Source organism: Centrocercus urophasianus, unplaced genomic scaffold (genome assembly GCF_019232065.1).
Source record: "Centrocercus urophasianus isolate 14NV4802_14NV808 unplaced genomic scaffold, USGS_Curo_1.0 seq_14, whole genome shotgun sequence".
Lineage (NCBI taxonomy): Eukaryota > Metazoa > Chordata > Aves > Galliformes > Phasianidae > Centrocercus > Centrocercus urophasianus.
In genome coordinates, this window is record NW_024884586.1 from 40523898 (window position 1) to 40544481 (window position 20584).

Below are 20584 nucleotides of genomic sequence, written 5' to 3' on the forward strand. Positions count from 1 at the left end.
TTTGTTTTTAGACTCTTGCATGTTCCTTTCATTCTGCTTATTTTTAATTTCACATTCACACACATAAGCCTCAACTTTTCTTTCTGAGACATGAAAGTTGGAAAAACTCTGTTCTGCGAGTGCTCGCAGAAAGTGAAAGAAAAACATAAACTGTAAATATCTATTGTACATGACTCCAAAAACTTAATTTTTGAATATTAGTGTGAAATAAGGTCATACCTCTATTAAAATTCACCTAGACCTACATTAAAGTATCAAAACATGAATGGTATCAGCAAAGAAAGAGCCCTCCTACAGATGTGTTTGTTATTAATGTATAATTTCTCCTTTTAGAATACAATTCTTTCAGCATATCCTATCCAGTAAATAATTCAAATATTTGGAGGCCATCATAAAAGATCTGGCAATTTAAACTGGTCAAGGAAAGCTGTAATCTTGGAGAAATCCCCTTTGGAATATCTACAGTGACCACCTATCAACAGAGAATGACAGTTTCAGAGATAAAACCCCTAATGTTCATCAGAGTGTAATAATTTTTGGACATTACAAGTGCTAATGTAGCTTTCTTATTCCCAGCTAGTAATTCCTGGGGAATCTGGCAGCTATGGAAATCTGTGAAATTAATCCTGAAATATATACTTGATTGATAACTATATTGTTTCTTTTTTTTTTCTTTCTTTCTTTTTTTTTCCCCCAATTTGTAAGTGTAGAGTGTAATATCTGGGGCTTTTGAAAGAAACTGAAGATTTAGTACAGCATAGAAGCACCCTGTCTTCCTTTCCTTTCATGCTTTCTAATGCAGAAATAAAATTGACATGAAACTTTACATGAGGAACTTTAGGAAAACATTTTAAAATATATTTTGGTGTATGTTGCATTATTCAATTTTAACCTACCGTGCTACTTTCAGGTGACAGATTGTCATTATGACTGTGCTTTCTTTTTCACTGGAGTCTATCACTTAAAAGAGTTCCCTCCCCCATCTCAGCTTTGCTTTTCAAGCTTTTTTATCTTTTCTACCTTGCTAGAGGCATTATTAGGGCAGTTCACCTTTGACCAAATGGGCAGACGAACATCCATCCTCTGGAGCCAATACTAGCGCTGTTTGGTAGATGAGCTCTCAAATGGTACTGAACTGTGACCTCTTCTTCTGTTCAAAGACTAAATACATAAACTTGAGCCTCCATTGGTGCCAAGCCTGGGAACCTGAGTTGCTCCCTAATCCCAGGTCTTGCAGCCAGCAGCACAATGGGCAGCTCACCATGCCAGCCAGCCAGCCTGAAAGAATGTCTTTATTCTCTCTTCCTCAACAAATTGCTTATTGTTTGGCCCACAGGCTGCTAGACCTTGTGAACTGTCCAAAACTTTACTGCTTTTCTGTTAAACTTTCTTCTTTTTTCCCCGTGATTTTGTTTATAAATGAAATGAATTTCTATTTTCACTTCTTAGCAATATCATTTTTAAAGACAATGTTACTTTTAATCTTTTTTTTCCGAGTATATCTGCCTTTTAGACGCCTGCAGGATCTACAGAAATAATGCAAGCTCTGCAGGTTTAGGCTCCTTAGAAAGAAGGGTCTTGGAAAATGTTAAATGTTATAATGCAGTAAAATGAAGGCAAATGCTTCAGAGCATTCAGGTGTTTCCAAAGATACCGTTTCTCTGCTTTTGGCCTCATCTTGACTGTGACTATCCTGTGTCAATTATATAAACAGTGAGTATAGGACACAACACTTGGGACCCTACAAAATGGAGTTTAAAGGCATTTTTGTTTGTTGAAAGTTAAAACAGATTGCCTAGTCTGCTCTTGATCTGTTGAAATATTTCTGGAAGCCTCTTTTGTCTTCAACGGAAACTTCTGAGAATGTGACTGCAGGACAAGCATAAGGTAAGTTAGAGCTAGACAGAGCACCTGCAGTATAACATTGATATTGCAAGGTTCAGAAGACTTACCCTAGGAGAAGGAACACTCCTCAGCCATAAGCTCACCACATGAAGAAAGGAACTGTGATACATAAATACTGCCAAAATCAACAGAGGACTAAGGGTTCTTCTATACTTTTCCCTCATCTCAGTAACCTCCCATTGAGAAATGTCTATCTTTTATCTGGAGAACCTGAATATGTGGAAAGGCCAGATAAAATCAATTTAAATACTCATGCACTTCTGCCTTCATTTTTTGAACATACTGGTTAACAGAGATGTCAAAAGTACAGAGTTTTCTTGAGCCAGAGATGACCTAGGAATTACCCAGATTTCTTAAAAGTGTATGCATGAGTGCTATATATTTATATATATATATAATTTAATACCCTTTCAAGTATGAGAATGGCAGCACAAGAGTGGAAGAATTGCAAAACTAAAATGTCCACATTAAGCTGATGCATGGTACATACCGGATGATATATATACTGCCTTATTGTTCAGTTGTGGCTCAGGGAGCTAAATGCATAATTTAAGATATATGTACAGTCTAAGGGTCAAATGCTGTCAGTTACATGAGTGTAAATCATGAGCAATTACACCAAAGTGACTGGAGCTGCAGTACCCTGGATTTACGCAAGTGTTACTGAAAGCAGACTGTGAGTCAATATGTGTCATCAATACAATTGAGTTAGTGGTATTGAGGGAATTTTATGATATGCATGAACCTAAATTCTTCACATTTTTCATTGATTATAATATTACTTTTTGTGCTTCTATTTTTGTTATTGTTTTTAGAAGAATAAGTGTCCCAAACTCTGATTCTGTACGTGACATTCCCACCAAATTTTCCCAACCCCAGTTCATAATGATATGACAAACATTTCACAGCTGCAGAAGCTTACTTTCTTTACCTATGTTTCAGGCCAAGATCTTAATTTATATAAATGCAGAATTCTGAATCTCATGCAGCCTTCTTGGCAAACATCTTACTACACGTAGAAATGCATCCTTACTCTCACCTGTTTCCATTAATAATTGCATGCATAGCAATGAAGGGCTAGGAAATGAAAATTCTTAGACATATAGGACAACAGGATTTTGATGCAGAAGGGAGGACTTTGTACTTGGCTGAGCAGAATGGGTATGGAGACTTGGCAGCAGAAAGTACAATCAGCTGTGTTATAGAGTATGGGACAGCTTTCTTAACTGATTCTTCCTGGGTTTGTTAGTGAGGAGTGCAAGGGAAAGAAAATAGCCTTGCACTGAATCTAAGATACAACTCTATGGCACAAATCAAGGAGATATAAAAACTGATAATCTATTGGGGAGGTATCAGAGTACCTGCCAGATATTGCTGGCTTTCAATGACCTTATTTTGCATGGAGGAAGAATATATGATTTTCTGGTTTGAGAGGAGGTTTTTAATTCTGAAAGGAGGTTATGTGTTAAATATATGGTAGCAGTCTCTTCAATAATAGAAGTCAAGGCCTTTGCGTGTGGAGCCAGAATCTAGTATTCTATCACATAAAATAATGCCATTATTTCTTAACATACTTTTAAATTGAATGCATTATTTTTAAATCACATTTTTATGATATTCTTGAATATCTAGAAAGATTAAAAAAGTCTGAAAGTAGATTCTCCAATATTCGTATAATCAAAAATGGTTGATTGAATTTGGAACACACACACAAAAAAAGAAAGCCATTTAAGATTACAGTGATCAGCCGCCCCGCACCCGGGCAGCGAAGAAGGGGGGAGCAGCTTATCACTTCAAAAGAAACAGAAAAATGTGTTTGAATTAAGAAGGTCTGAATGGATCTCAACATCATAACGATAATTACAGTTAGGGTACAATTTATAGTAAAAGAACTATTATCAATTATGATTGGTTTTCACTGAATAAAGATCTAGGAATTTTTTCAAAGTGAAGACACATTCGTCTATGCTCAACACGTACATGCACCCTTAGCCAGTTAGAGTACTGTGTAGGCATAGATTTGTCAGGATTCTTTGATCCCAAAAGGATTCATAGAAGAAAAATTTCTCTTTCTGAGAAATGATCTCTCTAGAGACTGATAGGGATGATACAATAGGCTGGAGTTGCTATTATTAAAAAAAAAAAAATTACTACTTTTTCTGACTATGTTTCTTTTTTCCCAGTGGGATTCTGATTCCAGACATTCTACCAGCCTGACATCCACTGGGAAAGTGATGACACCATAAATTATTTAGAGGTTTGAAAACCATGAGAACTACTGTATATAACCAGATTGGATTGACTTTTTAACTCTTTTGATTAATAATACATAAAGCCTTGGATATGTGAAGTGGTCGAGTGCTAACCTGTTAACAAAAGGAGTAACAGAGATGAATTCTAACATTTCTCATAAGTTATTCTACTTAACACATTGGCCAAATAAAACAAACAAATGAAGTGCTCTGCCTTATACCTCTGTCTTATACCTTCAGTGCACCATCAATTTATAGAGACAATACCTAATGTTTCTATATATCTGGCCACAGATGATATTTTAATCATCTGGCTTACCAATTTCAATCTTAGCTTCTTTTTCCTGTATTTGTGAAAACAAGCCTGTAGAAAGTAGAAAAAGGATTTCAATATTCTGGTTTCTTTTTTGACTTTCATTTTAACAGCACTAACTGCTCAGATGTGAAAATGATATTTCAGCCTTCAAAAACAGCAAATGAGAACCAGAATTTCCTCATTTATGTCATTTTTTTTCTCTGCAGCAGGATGGGAGTAGACATTTGCACTCCTACAGAGTTCTACACTTCTGCTACTGACCCTGTTTTAATTATCCACTTGTTTCTTAAGTTTTTGTTCTCTTACAGGTTGCTTTGGGTGGAGCTTTCAGAGAAAAGAGACATTGTTATTTCTCTCCTATTGAAAAATAGAAGATGATGCTCATGACAGCCTGCATTTCTGAGCAAAAAAAAAGTGACAAGAGACATCACTGTGCTTCTGGGTTTCCTGGCCCATACTTCAGGAGATAGACTATCCAGGGTGATTTCAGAACAATACATTAATTTACAATAGAAAAAAACATATATGCATTTCTGTGCAAGTATTGTCTGAATGTTTTTGTATTATCCCAAATGACATTTGACTTCTTTAGATGCAGAAACAATATGAAATGCATCTCTTTACTCATTCTTGTGTACTTTTCCCTTGTGATTCCCCATAGAATTCAATTTCAATTTCTTTCTGCACAGGTACCAGGTATCTATTTAGGGTGCTGCATGTCCAGCCAATACTAATCAAATACTAGTACTATCAGTTACAAATAGAAATACTAATTCATTCTTTTTACCTCTTGATATGCCCACATAATTCTCCTTCCTTGTTCCCCCTAATGTCAAATATGCCTGGAAGCCATTGACTCTGCTCTAATTTTTTTTAAACCTTACAGACTAACCATTCATCCTCTCCCTGTCCAGCATCGATGATGCCTCACCAATTATTCTGGGCTCTAAGATCTGCGTGAGATTAATCTATGTATAAAAGAATGAATAATTCAATTCAAAAGCATGCCTTACAATTTTTGTTAGTCCAGATTCCTCAATTTGTTAATTATTTTCTTGTAAATTTTTAGTGATGCCTTTACTGCAATTTATATGAATTTCCTAGAATACGAGTAAAATGAGTCTCACCCCAGCTTTGAGAAAGTAATAAGGACCAATTTAAGAAAATTATAGCAGCCCACAAATTACACCTGAACTAGGCCTGACTTGTGACATCAATAATAAATTAAATTATTTAGCAATATTTATAAAATGTTAATGAGTACCATCATCTGACTTCCATACACAGAAGTACTATATGAAATCTTTTGTCAGATATTGTTTCTTTTTCTGAAAGGAAGTATCATCCAATTTGTGTATAGATCATCTCCCCCCTCCAAAAAGGAAGTAGATCCATAAAAATAATAAGAATCTCTTCTATATAAATGCATATGTCCCCCTTTTATTCTTACATACCTGCCATATCACAATAACAGTGTACCCATACTGATTTCCTAGTTATGATTAAATATAACACTGTAACAATTTATTCTCATTCTTAAACAAAATTCTAGATGCACTGTTATTTTTGTATATTTTCTTACTGCATCTTAAGGACTAACCAGGGGACTGAGACCAGCATCTGACTTTACCAGAATAGCAAGGATCTTAGTATCTTTCGCATAGTATCTTTCAACTGCCATTCAAAAAATAAAAAAAAATAAAATAAAAAAAATCAACATTTGTTTTGGGATTATGTGACAAAATGATCCCCTGCATCTAATCAATTATTTTTCTTCGCTATCTTTTGCATTTTCCTGCAAAACCATTTGCAAGTATAAGAGAAAGATTCTTCAGAGATAATCTGGTGATTATTTCAAATTCAACCTCGGACGCTGCAGGCATTAAAAGATGAAAATTGCCTGAAGTCCACTGTTGTACAACAAATCTGTACCTCTGGACTCCTGTCCTGAGGTGAAAATGCAAACCAGAGAGATATTTAGAATCATTCTGACAGTTCATAAAATTAAGCAGGGATTAGAGATTCTCTCAGAAATAAATAAATAAAAGGTATAATGCTACAGGGCCAACACAATGTTAATCACATCTCCTTGCAACAGGTATTACTGCAACCCACTTCGGGGAAGAAAAAGAAGTCATATAATTAAGCCTGGCATGTGTTTAGCACTACTGAGTCCAATTTAAATATCTGAGTGCATGAGTTCAACATGTTAATACATATACATATTCATACATGCACATACATAACTAATATATAAACTGCTCAATCAGTTTAATTGCATAGGTTTTTACAGAAAGCTATGCAGAAACCTATGTATACAACCCATTTGTAGGCTTCTATAGAAATATTGTATATCTTAAGTATCCCATTTTCATCTAAATTTAATGGATTAGTCCTGATGAGAGAAACACTTGAACATATTCTTAACTTTACATAATGAGAGTGCCTTGCTGATTTTAGGACTTTCAATCGACATGAATTTAAGCAAAAGTCTATCAGTTTACTGGGAATGTACTCTGTGGTGCCAGTCATTTAAAACATACAATAAGAAAGGAATTGAAACTACTGTGGCAGACATAGATGGTTTTGATCCCTGTTGCATTTGCACCAGGTACACCCAAGAAATTGCAAACATGATTAAAATGAATACATAGCAAAAAGTACACAGCGACCACAGAAATATGTTTGGGGCAACCATGGACTTTTACAGTCAGACTCCTAAATTTCCCCACCCACCTCTCAGACTTCTCAGTATGGTTCAAAATGTCTTCTCAGCACCAGTCTGTCTAAAAGGATGCCTTTCCTTTTCTTCCAGGATGAACAAACTCTATATACTGCATTTACACAGTGTATAAAATGAGTTTCACTATATTAGATTAGTTCCAATATCTTTGGAAAACGTTCAAGTTAAATCAACATGTTTCTAACAAACTAAAAATGTCCAAAATAGAACTAGCTGAAGCGGATTAAAAGATTTTTTTTTTCTTTTTCTGTACAAAAATAAATTAAAAATAATTGTGTAGAGAAGCTTTTCAAGATATATTGCATGGTCAAATTATTGTCCCTTTATTTAAGCTTTGAATTTTATTCAATCTTCTGTTAATGATGTAAATATTTTTTTATAATAAATATTAGTAAATTTCCTGATTCAACAAAAGAAGGAAACATTATTTTACACAGTATATCTTAGACATTGGAAATGTAATTTATTTCCATCTTTAAAAGTTTCTTACGAAAATTATTTTCCATCCCATTTTAGTCCTGGATGCTGACTGGAGCTAGGATAATACATCACACAAATGTTGATGCAAATATTTAAACAAATTCACTTACTTCGGATTTACATCCCCTTTGGGCTCTACTTTCCATGAATACTCTGATAAATAAACTTACTGTAAGAACAATCTGCTGGGAGGACAAATTATAAACAAAAATTGAAGAATTCATGTGGGATATGAATTTTTGAATTCTAATCATCAATTGTTGCACTAGCAATTAAAGCTGACTGGAGGACAATAATTCCACGCTACATTAATTTTCAAGACTGTGTCTTCATGTCTAGTTTGTTTTGGTTTGCTTTTGTCTCATTTTCTATACAAAACACAAACTCTTCACTCTACTATAGTGAAATTGCCTTTAGAATCATAGAAGCATAGAAACACAAGGTTGGAAAGGACCTACAAGATCATCTAGAACAACTGTCCTCCCATTGCTATGGCTACCACAAGCCACTAAACCATATCTCATTCCTCATCCAGAATCCTCTTGAACACTGCCAGGGACGGTGACTGCATCACCTCCTTGCGCAGGCCATTGCAGTACTTGACCACTCTCTTAGTGAAAAAGTTTCTTACGTACAAGTATGTCTGTGTACCTCAGCCAAGGATACAAGAGAGAAGTCCTTTCTCAGACTGAATCACATTTTACTGGTTTTCAATGCTGATTTTTATCTTTGATTACTCAGTTAGCAGGAGGAGGAACCTGATCCTAAGCTTTCTACATCCAAGGTTACTGCTCTAACCACAGAGCTGTCAGAAAAACCGAAAAGTCCACTTCACTCATTTCCATTCTGCAAAAAATTTCCATTCATACGAAGTAGTAACATGACTTTCAGAATTCAGAGTGCTGAGCAAAATTGCTCCTGTCTAACACATGAATATTAAATAACCACATCTCTTGAGGCGAGGCTAGATTCCTGACCCATCACAAATTTATAGGGAAGCAGGGGAAAGCCCTGAAACAGCATTCACGGCATTAATCCCCCCACCACTCCCAGCCTCATTGAGCCAGGCCACCCATGCAGCAGCTGAGACTGTTCCTTAGAGAATCACCTGGAAGAGCCAAGGATGGCTTTTCACGTATAAAGATTTCTTTGCTGTAGAAGAAACTGAAAAGAGACACGGGACCTGTGCTTTATAAGAAAAGTGACACCAGACTGAGCTCTGCAGATCTGTCAGCCACCTTCCATCCCTTCAAGGAGTCAGGGCTTGGCACACAGCAGTTTCAGGGTGAAGCTGGAGACTGACAAGCTTCAAGGACAGAGAAAGCAAGAGAAGATTCACCTCCTGTCCCCACAATTTCCTCTGTCTGGGTTGAGTTCTCAGAACAAAGTGCATCTTCATCATAGTCTCACAATGAGATAATGCCTTGATGCAAACCGCTTGCTTTCTGCCACTGGCTGTTGACACTAGCACAGCCTCATCCAAGTCATGCTCATGTCAGTTGGTTCCAACCCAAACAGTACGAGCTTTCACTTTGGAAATGTTATAGACTTTGGGGGAACAGTTTATATACTGCTAACCCTAACGTCATATAAAACTCCATAACTGCAATTTAAAGGCCATATTAACTAATAGGCTTTTTATAAAGGAATTATCAGGGTGTGAATTTGTGAATGTGTTTCTGTACAATTTGTTTCATATCTCCGCATGCAAAGAGGGGCTTAAGCAAGACCTCCTCCTTTCTGATTTTATCTCTTGTTGACAAGTCATAGAGCTCCCAGTAACCAGAACTGCACTTTTGACAAAGTACCTGGCACGTGTCTAATAATTTTAGCCAAAAATTACATTAATAACGAGTTCTTCTTATAGACAGCCGATAAGTGAGATTTGATTTATTTTTATTTTTGTCCTCAGGATGATGGTTTTCTACTTACTTATGTCGGTGGTCAACAGTATAACAAATCCTATACCATAAGTATGTCTGCAACAATTTTTCAGCGAACACTGGCCTTTTGAGGTGAAAAGTCACTCATTTTCAAATTGACTTCTCCCTTGGTTGCCAAGGCCAGCTAATTTGCAAATCAGTATCTTATATGAGCCCTATAAAGCCAATCCAAGTATTTAATTGCTGCTATTGCTATGTAATGAGTGTTTAAAGCATTTAAAATTTAATTAATTTTAAAAAATCAAAAATATCAGTAAATTTGCTCTGTGCATGGCCTTTTGCTGACTGAATAGAAGATCTCAATTTAGAAAATTACAGCGAGGCTCCAATATGATTGGGAAGTGCAAAACCAGATAAATAATACCCCAGATATTACCCCAGTAGCTTTATTATGTGTATTAAATCTATATCAATTTCTTCACATTGGCTCTATTAACTTTATTTAAACTTTCCTATCTTTTCATGTCTTTTTGGTACTGTTCTTACATTGGCACATAAATGGTTTTATACTCAACTGCACTTATTGCTAAATGTCTGTCAGACAAAGTTATATTTACAAAGATTGTAGGCTAGTCATTGAGGTGGTAGAACTCACACAAAGCCCAAACGCCATCTAATATTTCTGCTTTTCATGAGTCTGAGTTGCCTTTAGTTGCCTTTACTAACATACTGACATGCATAATAAGGAATCTTGGACAAACTGTAGAATTCAAGGCTAAATATGCCTTTCTGTTGTTTTATTTGCACTTTATATAGCTCCCTGAGGCAAGCTAGAGGGAGAACTTGCATCACAAATGTCACCATCATCTGTCCAGTTATTCCTCTGCAAATATCTGGATGCATTACACTTGGGTGAGTAGAGTGTGAGCAAGCAATTATGGTAGAGCAGCTGACCCAATGCACATTCATAGGCTAATACACCTCTTGAGAAGTAGCTAATTTGCCTGTAGGTGTGGTTTCTGCCTTGTATTCCCATAAATTATTATTATTTTTTCAACTGTAGAATTATTTGTCAAACCTAAATCCTCAACCCAAGTCAGATGTAGAATGGTACTAAGCATGACTTAGATAAACTCCAGAAAAACTAATTAATATAAAAAGTGCAAAAAAGGTACAAATGGAAGCAAGTTGGGTCCCAGGCTGATTTTTCTGATGAACATTTTTTCTGTAACATACATAATGCTAGCTAGCAAACAGTACGTTTTGACACTGTTATTTGTCCATGGCTGCTCAGTGTGTAAATCAGAAAGATGTGTATAGTCAACACATCAGGAGTATATGGAAAATAAACTGCCCAATCACTCTGGGCCTAACAACTTAGAGACGTCAATGATATACTGTAAGGTTGGTGTTGCTGACTTCAAAAGCATTAAACCACACTACCACCAGAAGGTACTAACAAAATTAAGCAATCAAGATTGAACAGAAAACAAAAGCTGTTCTGCATAGTTAGCTATTTCATATTCAGATCTTCTGAAACTTGATACACTTTTTTGGATTTTATGAAATTACTTTCTGTATGGGCAATAGGTTTATAAAGCAACTAACAATAGAGTCAAAAGGATCTGCGGCTATAGTGTGTACTTCTCCAAACTACATTTTACTAAGTATTGGATGTAATACCATAAAGAAAATCTTACATTTATCAGAATAATGCAAGAGGTTGCTGAGTAAGTGTTGGTTCATATTAATTAAACTATTTCATATATAACGGACAGTAAGACAAAAAATAAAATGGATTTATTGGTCACACCTCTTTTAAATGCTGTCAGAGCAAAATACTTCTAATTACTTGTAAGGAATGTCCTGTGCCTTAAGAACTCCTGTAATTGATGTCAGTGTGGATCCCATCTAAAGGTACAAACCTGAAATGCAAACTCTGGGAAAAAAGTAAATCCAGATTTTGGCAGAGTGACTTGATCCTGCCTAACTTCAGTATTCAAAACAACAATCTGAGAGAATAATTAATTCTGAGTTTGGTCCAGCAGAAATGTAAATGCACAGTTTCATACTGCTTTTTCTCCCTGCCCAAAAAGAAACAACAGTTATAAGCTCTAGATACCACCAAAGTTTCACAGATGTTGGTGTGGATCTGCCTTTCCTTCTCATTTTATCAGTGATTTTTCACATAAAGAAAATTAATGCCTTTGACTACTTGCTCCAATCAACAAACCACTACTTGAAGTAAGTTGGGAGTTTACACTATAGCAGGTGAGTTCTGCAAATAATGTCACCACCTCAAACAGGTAGAATGAGCAGGCTGCAAAAATGGCTAATGCATTGCTGGGCTGGTTGCTGAAAACTTCAAAACTTCTTGACCTTTCTCCCTGGGATTTATAAAATATAATATGATAGTTCCTGGCAAAACAGCAAGGGGTAATGCTAAAAAACCTAAGAATGTAAAACTATTCATTGTGGGTAAAAGATGGGGCGCCCTGATGTAACCATGAACATAAAAGAAACTGAAACGAAACCTAGCTCTGTAGGAAGAAAATATAATTAGCAATGACATTTAGCCAAACAACAGTCGCCTCTCAAATGCTGGACAGTTTCCTCTTTCTTGCCCCCTTGTACATTCTATGATTTTCAATGCACCCTGCTCCCATTTACCATGTCACCTTCTCCCAAGATATTCTTTGTGTGCCTGTATCACCATTCCCAGCTTCCCTTGCTCTGCTAGCATGGGTTTGAGTGGCAGCAAGGAATCTGTAAGCAGGTGTTGTGGAAGTGAAGCGTGCCATTTCGGCCAGTACATTAGGTAAAGTAACGTTCCCTTGGGAACTCTAATGCTTACAACTGTATCAGCCCCAACTGTTCCTGCAAGAAGAGAAAGAGGCCAGTCCTGACCTTTTCTGACCAGATGTTTTGAAAATGTGCCCATTTTTAGCAGATATAATTGCTGTTAATTTATCGAAAGTGTTATAGGCATTAACAAAGCACACTCCACTTACAATATAGCAATAAAACATAAAAGACTAAATAAGCGGTATAGAAGAGATTATGTTTGAATCACAGAATCACAGAATTGCAGGGGTTGCAAGGGACCTCTGGAGATCATAGAGTCCAAACCTCCTGCAAAGCAGGCCCCCTACAGCAGCCTGCACACGCATGTAATGCATAGGAATTTATTCAATACTAGTTTATGATAATTTCCAAGATACTCCACTCTGTGTCATAGATATGAAATGACTGATTTAGACATGAATGCAGGGGAAAAAAAAGATTATTTTTCATTATCCTATGCCAAAATTGTTCAGGAATCTCTGCAGACTACAGACTGCATGCTGTAGACTACAAGATGAAAAAAAGAGGAAGGAAAACTAATGTACAAACTCATGTTGCAGTGAAAGCTACTGAGTTTTAACTGTGTGTCATGTTCATTTGGAAACCTTATACCTTATTTTTTTGAACTCTGGAAAGAGAGAATCCATCCTTCACAAACAAAAGGAAACTGTTCATGTCGTTTTATCAATATCCTTTTAAACTGCTGAAATCAGATTTGTCACATGAAAAAAACATTTACAAAAATAATTATTTTGTTTTCCTTCTTGCTCTTTCCCTTACTTTACAGTATCTCTCTTGTTCAGAGGGCTAAAGGGCAGCCCACCAATTTTCTAAGCATTTTCTTTTTTCAAAACATGAATACCTTTTCTGAGCGTAAATATATGGGAGCTGTCATTCCCATTATCAGTTTGAAGCGCAGGGATTTCATTCTGTTCTGCATGTCTCAGTAGTAATTTTTTTTTGTATGAGGATCAGTGCAATTACAGTAAGCTTGCACTCCAGGAAACAAGGGGGTTTATAGGCTTGAATTTCTGAATTTCTGAGACATTTATTCAGCCTTTATCTTTGCACTTATTAACAACAATTTGCCAATCACCAAGAACTAAACTGTTAGGATACTCTGCTTAAAATCAGAATGTCTTTTTCTTAATTTGATAGTCTTGATGAGTTACAAGATTTTTTTCCACGCAATACAAATACTTCAAGAATAACAATTTTCTTAATATATTAGGCATACTGCAAAGGTATCGTTTAATAATACTAAACTTGTTCAGCAGTACGGTTTTGCATTTGCTCTTTCTGTCAGATTAGAAAGACTATGCAGTTTTTCATTCTATTTTTTTAACTACGTTATATGTAGAAAACATTCCTTCTCGAGCATAACTTTCATGGTATACAGCGCTTCCCATATGGTTGCAGTGGGCTGGAGGGGTTGCTACTAACCATATTTAAAAAAGCAGATGTTACTAATCTTCTAAGTATTACACCCAATGATGTCACTTCTGACTGACAACAGTTGGGCTCATCAATCCCCTTCAATGTCCTTTTGCATGTAACGTGTAAAGGGAAAGCAAATTTTTCTCAGGAAGCATGTCTCTAAAAGGGCAGATCACTTTATATTATTACTGAACTGTTGAGCAGAATGTCAGTTCCTGCAGGGGAATGTATATATCTGTTAAAGGCAAGAAGGTAAATAATTTTGCCTAGTAATAGGACATTCAGGGAAACTTTTAGGACAGCCATTTCAGAGTCAGGCTGCAATGTGACGAGCTGAGGGTTTTAGCTCAAAGTGCCCGTCTGTGCCATGCAACTTTCTTATGCATGTACAAAGAATTCCTTACAGGACTGTATACAAAGGTACTAGGTGCTTCTGTGAACAAAGTCGATGTGAATTCCAGAGTTGCTTTTCAGTTGATTGCATTTTGCAGCAATGAATAAGCAAAGATGAAGGGTAGCACTGAACATTTTGTCTACAAATGATACAGATGTGTAGTATCTGCTAGTAAAAAACCTGAAATAAATTTTACAGAAATGAATAAATAAGGTTTAATTTATGTGAAAATTGCAGAGCTATTTTTTCATATTCCATATAAAACCTTCGCCTCCCAAATCTCACAAAGTAGTGAATGATAGTAGTGAAGAGCAGTAATAGTGGATGAGCACTGTGTCTCTTCTGGATTTCTAGAAAGTTAAACATACACATACACAAAAAATAGACTAACATATCCAGACACTACATCAGAAACCAGCTACTATACTAATGATAGCAGTAACACATATCAAACTCCTTCTCTTCCTCTAGTAATAGGATCCTTCTTCATTTTGCTTTGGCAGGAACTTCTTCCTCAGGTTCCCTATGCTATTTTCCATCCGATTTTTCCTGTTACATTATACTAATACTTTTTCTTACAGATATTATACTTTGCCAACTCCATCTCTTTCCGTATACACTTCACTCAGATATTTGCATTAGTAATATTCTGCAGAGATTATTCTCAAGGGTTAATTATCCACTGGTTTAAAAATAATTTTATTTGACCCGCTTTGAACATGTGGCCACATAGTTTTGCGTTTGGAGAACAGTAAGAGAAAATAATTTACCTTATAAATACTGCATTAACAACTATAAGCTTGTCTGGGTTTCCCTGATTATCTGGATATTCCTTTCTATTTCCTTGTTATTTTCAACTTCTTTATGGAAGGTTTTGTTACCTGTACAGCTGCAAGACTGTAAGAGTCACTCCTCTAAACAGAGAAGGAGTTAAAGATGAAAACAGCTCATGTGGTTCCAACTTCAGAGACCTTTTTAGCTAAAATTTGATCTGAAAGCTTTATTTCAGTAATTTTTGCAGGCCCGTACAGCCAGAACTTCTCTCTTAGTTTCTCTTATCATTATTATTTTACAGTCAGAGACAAAAACTCTTACAAAATAATAAAAGCAAAGACATTCTACCCTTTTGTACATTTTCATTGGATAAAAAAGATATCCATGTTTCACTTGTATGCTGCTATCTTTTTATGCAGTGAATATTTAACTGTCATGTATATGTAAAATAAAGAGCAGATTTTATGACTCATTTTCAGCAAGGTCCAGTCTAATATACTGCAGTGTAAAGCAATTCTCTGCTTCATGCTTACCTTGTAAATTTACATTTTTGTCTTTCATAACACATATGAAACATATTTACATGTTAGTCTCTGCTTGCAGCCAACATGTATTTAAACTGTACTAAGCAGAAAAAGAATAGAAGTTGAGGAGAACTTGACTGATTGGCAACCAGCACACATGGGTAAATGTCAGCTTTTTTGGTACCTCGTTCAATGGTCAGACACTTCACTGTATTGCCATCCAACAAACCTATGAGACATATTATCAAGGAATATATGCCAACTCCTTTCCAGCAAACTGCTTGGTGCCTGATGCCAAGTACTGGTGGGTGTATACCTTTTTATCCTGTCACTGCATTCAGCCTCCAGGGTGTTGCATGAAAGGATCATTGGATGTTAATGAATAACAAAATGTGTCATTTCCCTTTAGAATTTGTTTATCTATCATATACAGTGAAAAAGACATGTTTGTTTTCTTCTGCCTGTATTTACATGCGTGTCAAAATACGTACTGTTAAACCTGGCCACATGCTTAGACAGTATGTTGTCTTGTTAGTGTTTTTTTCATTATTACTATTGCACGTGATCGTACAACCAGTTTCATGTAAAATATGAGTCACAGCAAAATGAATTAGAATATCAAGTCTTTTCTTTTATGATTGGAACAGTAACTTTTGTTTAAAAATGCACTTTTTGTATACAGTGAATTTATGAGAAAAGCACTTAACCCATTTTAGATGTGTGGCCACTCATACTGTCAACATGATATGATAGAGAATAAAAAAAACATATCATCATTAGAACTAAAAAACTAAGTGAATAAATGACATGAAATAGAATTTGTGAATAAATTGTAAAATAGAAATTAATGTTTGTCATGGTCAAATTCCTTTAATAACATACCCACTATTGCCCATTATATTTGTAGAAATAAAGAATTCAGATCTGTAGATAATTTTGGAATAGTCTTGAGAGAAAATAGATTCATTTTGGACACAGGCTTAATCAACTCATGAAGGCCAGTCAACAAATCCACAAGCCAGTGTCAGGCCATTGAAATCTGACTGAACAAAACAATTGAGGGTCAATTTCTGATCAAAGAGCAAATAGGTGAAAAAAGGCAAATTTTGGCAAATAAAAGCTGTAATTAGTATTTTTTTTTAATTATAAATTATTACTTCAGCTCTGATCAGAACCTTCCTGACTTGCAGTTCCTTTCTTTAAGCATTTGCCTATAGATTTCTCTCAACTAGCCAGAATTCAAAGCATCAGGGTACGATAAAGCACTCTAAATGGGTTTCCCAGTGCCAATTCCAGTATTGTTTTGCAGCTGCCTAAGAAAACCAGTATAATTCCTTAGGTGGGAAGAATAGTTGGAAGTATCAAATTGCACTGCATACATGCAATCTTATTACATGATGTAGCAATTACAAAACAGTATTTCTAATTATCTTTGAAACATCTAAAGGTTGCATATGATATTAATATCTTCACAAATATCGTATGCTATTTCACAGAGAAAGAGATATGCTTTTGTATGTGTGTTGCGTTTTCAAGAAAACTCAGTTCAATGTGGGTCTTTAATTGTGTTTTTCAGCAAACTGATTTAAAGTTCCCTGGGGCACACATACTGTAGGATTGTGACATATCACACCAGGTTAAGTCAAATTCAAAATGTTATGTGATATGACAGCATGTAAAACACATGATTAACGCATCCACTGGGAAACTTGGCTTTATGAAAAATGGTGCAACAGGGAAACTCAGGGCACTCTGCCATAAATTTCACTTTTAAAAAGTAAAGGCTCAAAAGTATAATACTGTGTCAGCTTATGTTTGATATCCAAAACTTTCTCCTTTGGATAAAATGTCACTATTAAAAATCAACGAGTATCTGTGGTCAGTGTGAATAATAAAATTTGTATGTCCCTTGGAAAGAAATTGGCTGGTGGACAATTCAGAGTTTGATAACTGGGGTGAAGAGCCTACTAGACATTCCTAAAAACAGAATTACCCACAGAAGTTCCTGTAATTACAAATACGTAATACATTCTTTCTACAAAAGGATGTAAAGCTATAATTTGCCAATGCAGTAAGAATTAATCTCCTTATGGGACAGTGAGCATAACACGTCTACATGTTATGCTACACATATGGTATTACAGAGGTAGCACGAAAGACAGCATATGAGCTACTCCAGGTAGACTTCAGGTCCAGTTCCCTACTTTCTGCAGCACGGCTAAGGTTTGCCAGTCTTTATGATACATCAGCCTTACTTTGATTCAGGGTAGAATTATTGGCTCTCTTTAGCTTTTATGGTCCTGCTCTGATCCAGTTCTAAAGAAATAATAGAGATTAGAAACAAACAAACAAACAAACAATCTTTTATAACACCAGGCTGTGTTGCTATTCAGGAATTTTTGAAGTTAACTTTCTAATGGAGTTCTGTCCACTATGACTTTCAGACCTTTCCCTGCTTTCCTCGTCATTTTTGATCTAAGTGTTTAATTTCAACCAAATCTGTTAAGGATAAAGTCTCAAAAACAATGAGTTTCTGCAAATCTTTTCAATGTAGACAGCTTTCAGAGGACAGAGTTCATATTTGTGCTCCTTCTCAGAGAACTACCTAAATGCCTCTCAGGCTTTATTAGAGAGAAGAGAATCCACACTGTCACTCATGTTCAGTACTCACTTGATTTGGAAAGCAAACTCAAAACTCTTGAAACTCCTTGCTTCTTACTGAAAATGGTCTGACGAAATACTAGTTGCCATTTCTTGAGAAAGAGGTGTGTATGCTTGCACCAGATCAAGCTCCAGCATGTGCTACAGCTCCAGTTCTATGATTATTCTTTGAACTCTGGCCCTTGACATAATATGAAGAAAAGTTTATCAAGCTACTAAGTCAATCCTGCATAGCTATGCCACAGGCACAGAGCGAGACACAAGAAGCAGGTCCATATTTCCTGGAAGCAGGGCTAGGTGAAGCAGCTCTGAGAGGCTCTATGACAGTACTGTCACTTGCTTGTGATAGGTCCTGGGGTGAAATAAATCAAGCAGAGCTATTGTAAAACTTACAACCCTGTTATCCTTTATTATATATTCAGCATTTGTAGTAAAGCCTCCAAATATGCAAGTGTTGATATTCAGGCAAAAAAAAAACCAAAAAAAACCAAAACCAACTTTATCAGACCTCAGAGAAAAAAAAGCAAAAGATTCTAGATGCATCTAGTAACAATTTGGTAGGTCTTAAATATCACCATTTTCAAATTCTGTACATTTTGAAACTCAAAGTTCATTAAAACATATCAAATACTGGCATTCATATTTTCCACTGTCCTCTCATGTTTTTGCCAAATTTCAGAATCTGGAGTGCTAGGATATTTTGAAAGGTGTTTTCTGAATATGGCATTATTAACTGATGCAATAAATTCTTCAGTCTACAGAAATTGCTTAAATAAACTAGATTAAATGTCATCCAAGGATGCCTAGCAAGGACCTTTCAATGGCATCATTTGGGGTGGAAAACCATTAAGAACGCAAATTTGTCCAGAATTCTCACAGTTCTGGTAACACTTTTAAATTTTTACCTAAAGTATTCAAACAGTTTGGTCTTAAAATATAAGTCATGATGGATTACATAATTTTAAACATGATTTTTAGACTTGAAAAATGAACTATTTTCCCCTCCTCTTTCTGCTGGAAAAAAAAACCACCACTCATATATATGCCCCGTGCACCCCTCCTACAAGAACAATGGGACAATCAAGTATTCTGAATATTAAAGTTGTTGATTTGGGTCGTGTGAATTGTGCAAGTAGAAAGTGAAGCTTGCTGAAATTCAGATTTTCAATTTAAAAAAAAATGAATTTCTCAATTATAACATTTTTTAAATTTTTTTTTTTAAGAACTCAGGTTTAGTTTTGAAAACTGAAATAGTAAATCAGATTTTTCTATAGTGAAAAAAAAACCAAACAATTCCTCTCTTTTTTTTTTTCCTCCATAAAAGTATTTTTCCTTATGTGAACTTCAGCATATATAGCTTGGAAGTTATTCTGTTTCAAAGAAGCCTGCTCTTCTGATTGTAAAGAAAATTTCCAGGTAAATTACTGATTTCTTTGGCAGACAGTAATGAACTACAGCAAAGCAGACAGAAGAACTTAGTATTGATAATGTTCTTGAAGAAACGTTGTGAACAGTTATTGACATGTATACACAGAGGATGATAAACATACCATATTAAGCCACTTTGAATGAATAAAGACATTCCTGAGATCTGGATAGATCTCTGCAGAGTGCCACAGTAAGGTAGGGTGCTTAAAACAGCATCCTGGACACTGAGCCCTACCAGACACTGTTAAAGATCTTTGTCGTTCTCCAGGCACGAGGTAGATGTTTCAATGTTTTTGTCAGTGTGGAGATAGTGAAAGATAAAATCACTGTAAGAAAAACCCCATCCAGAATGAGGATTTGCAGTCCTGTGCAGAGCTTTACTTGCAGACTGCCTAGTGAAGAAACAGTAGCAGTAAGCAGGCACATGACTCAGGTTCCGAGCCCTGAGCCAGGGAAGTAGGGTGCACTGTGGAAGTCATAGCATAGAATGTAAATGGGGCTGAAGCTGGTTTAATTATACCAACATATAATGTGACTGCAGAGAAAGGAATTAAAAGAAAAATCTATATAAATCAGTAGCAATGGCTGTCTTACAATATTTTAAAATAAATATATGCGTTTCTAATAGAGTATTTTGTCTCTGCTATATATTCCTTTCAGTTGGCATAAAAATGCTGTAGACAAGGTATCATTCTCTATCCATTTATACTGGATTTTGTTATAAGAGACAGCTGAAGTGATTACGTAGTAATAGGAATGGACATCTTCATTAAAGAATAAGTGACCAGTTATAGAATCGTAGAATCACAGATCATCTAGTCCAATTGTCCACCTACAACCAATAGGTGGCCCACTAAACCATGTCCCTAAGTACTACAACTACATATTTCTTGAACATCACACAGTGCTTTTGCAGGCCTAATCCTTTCTTACACAAGATTGG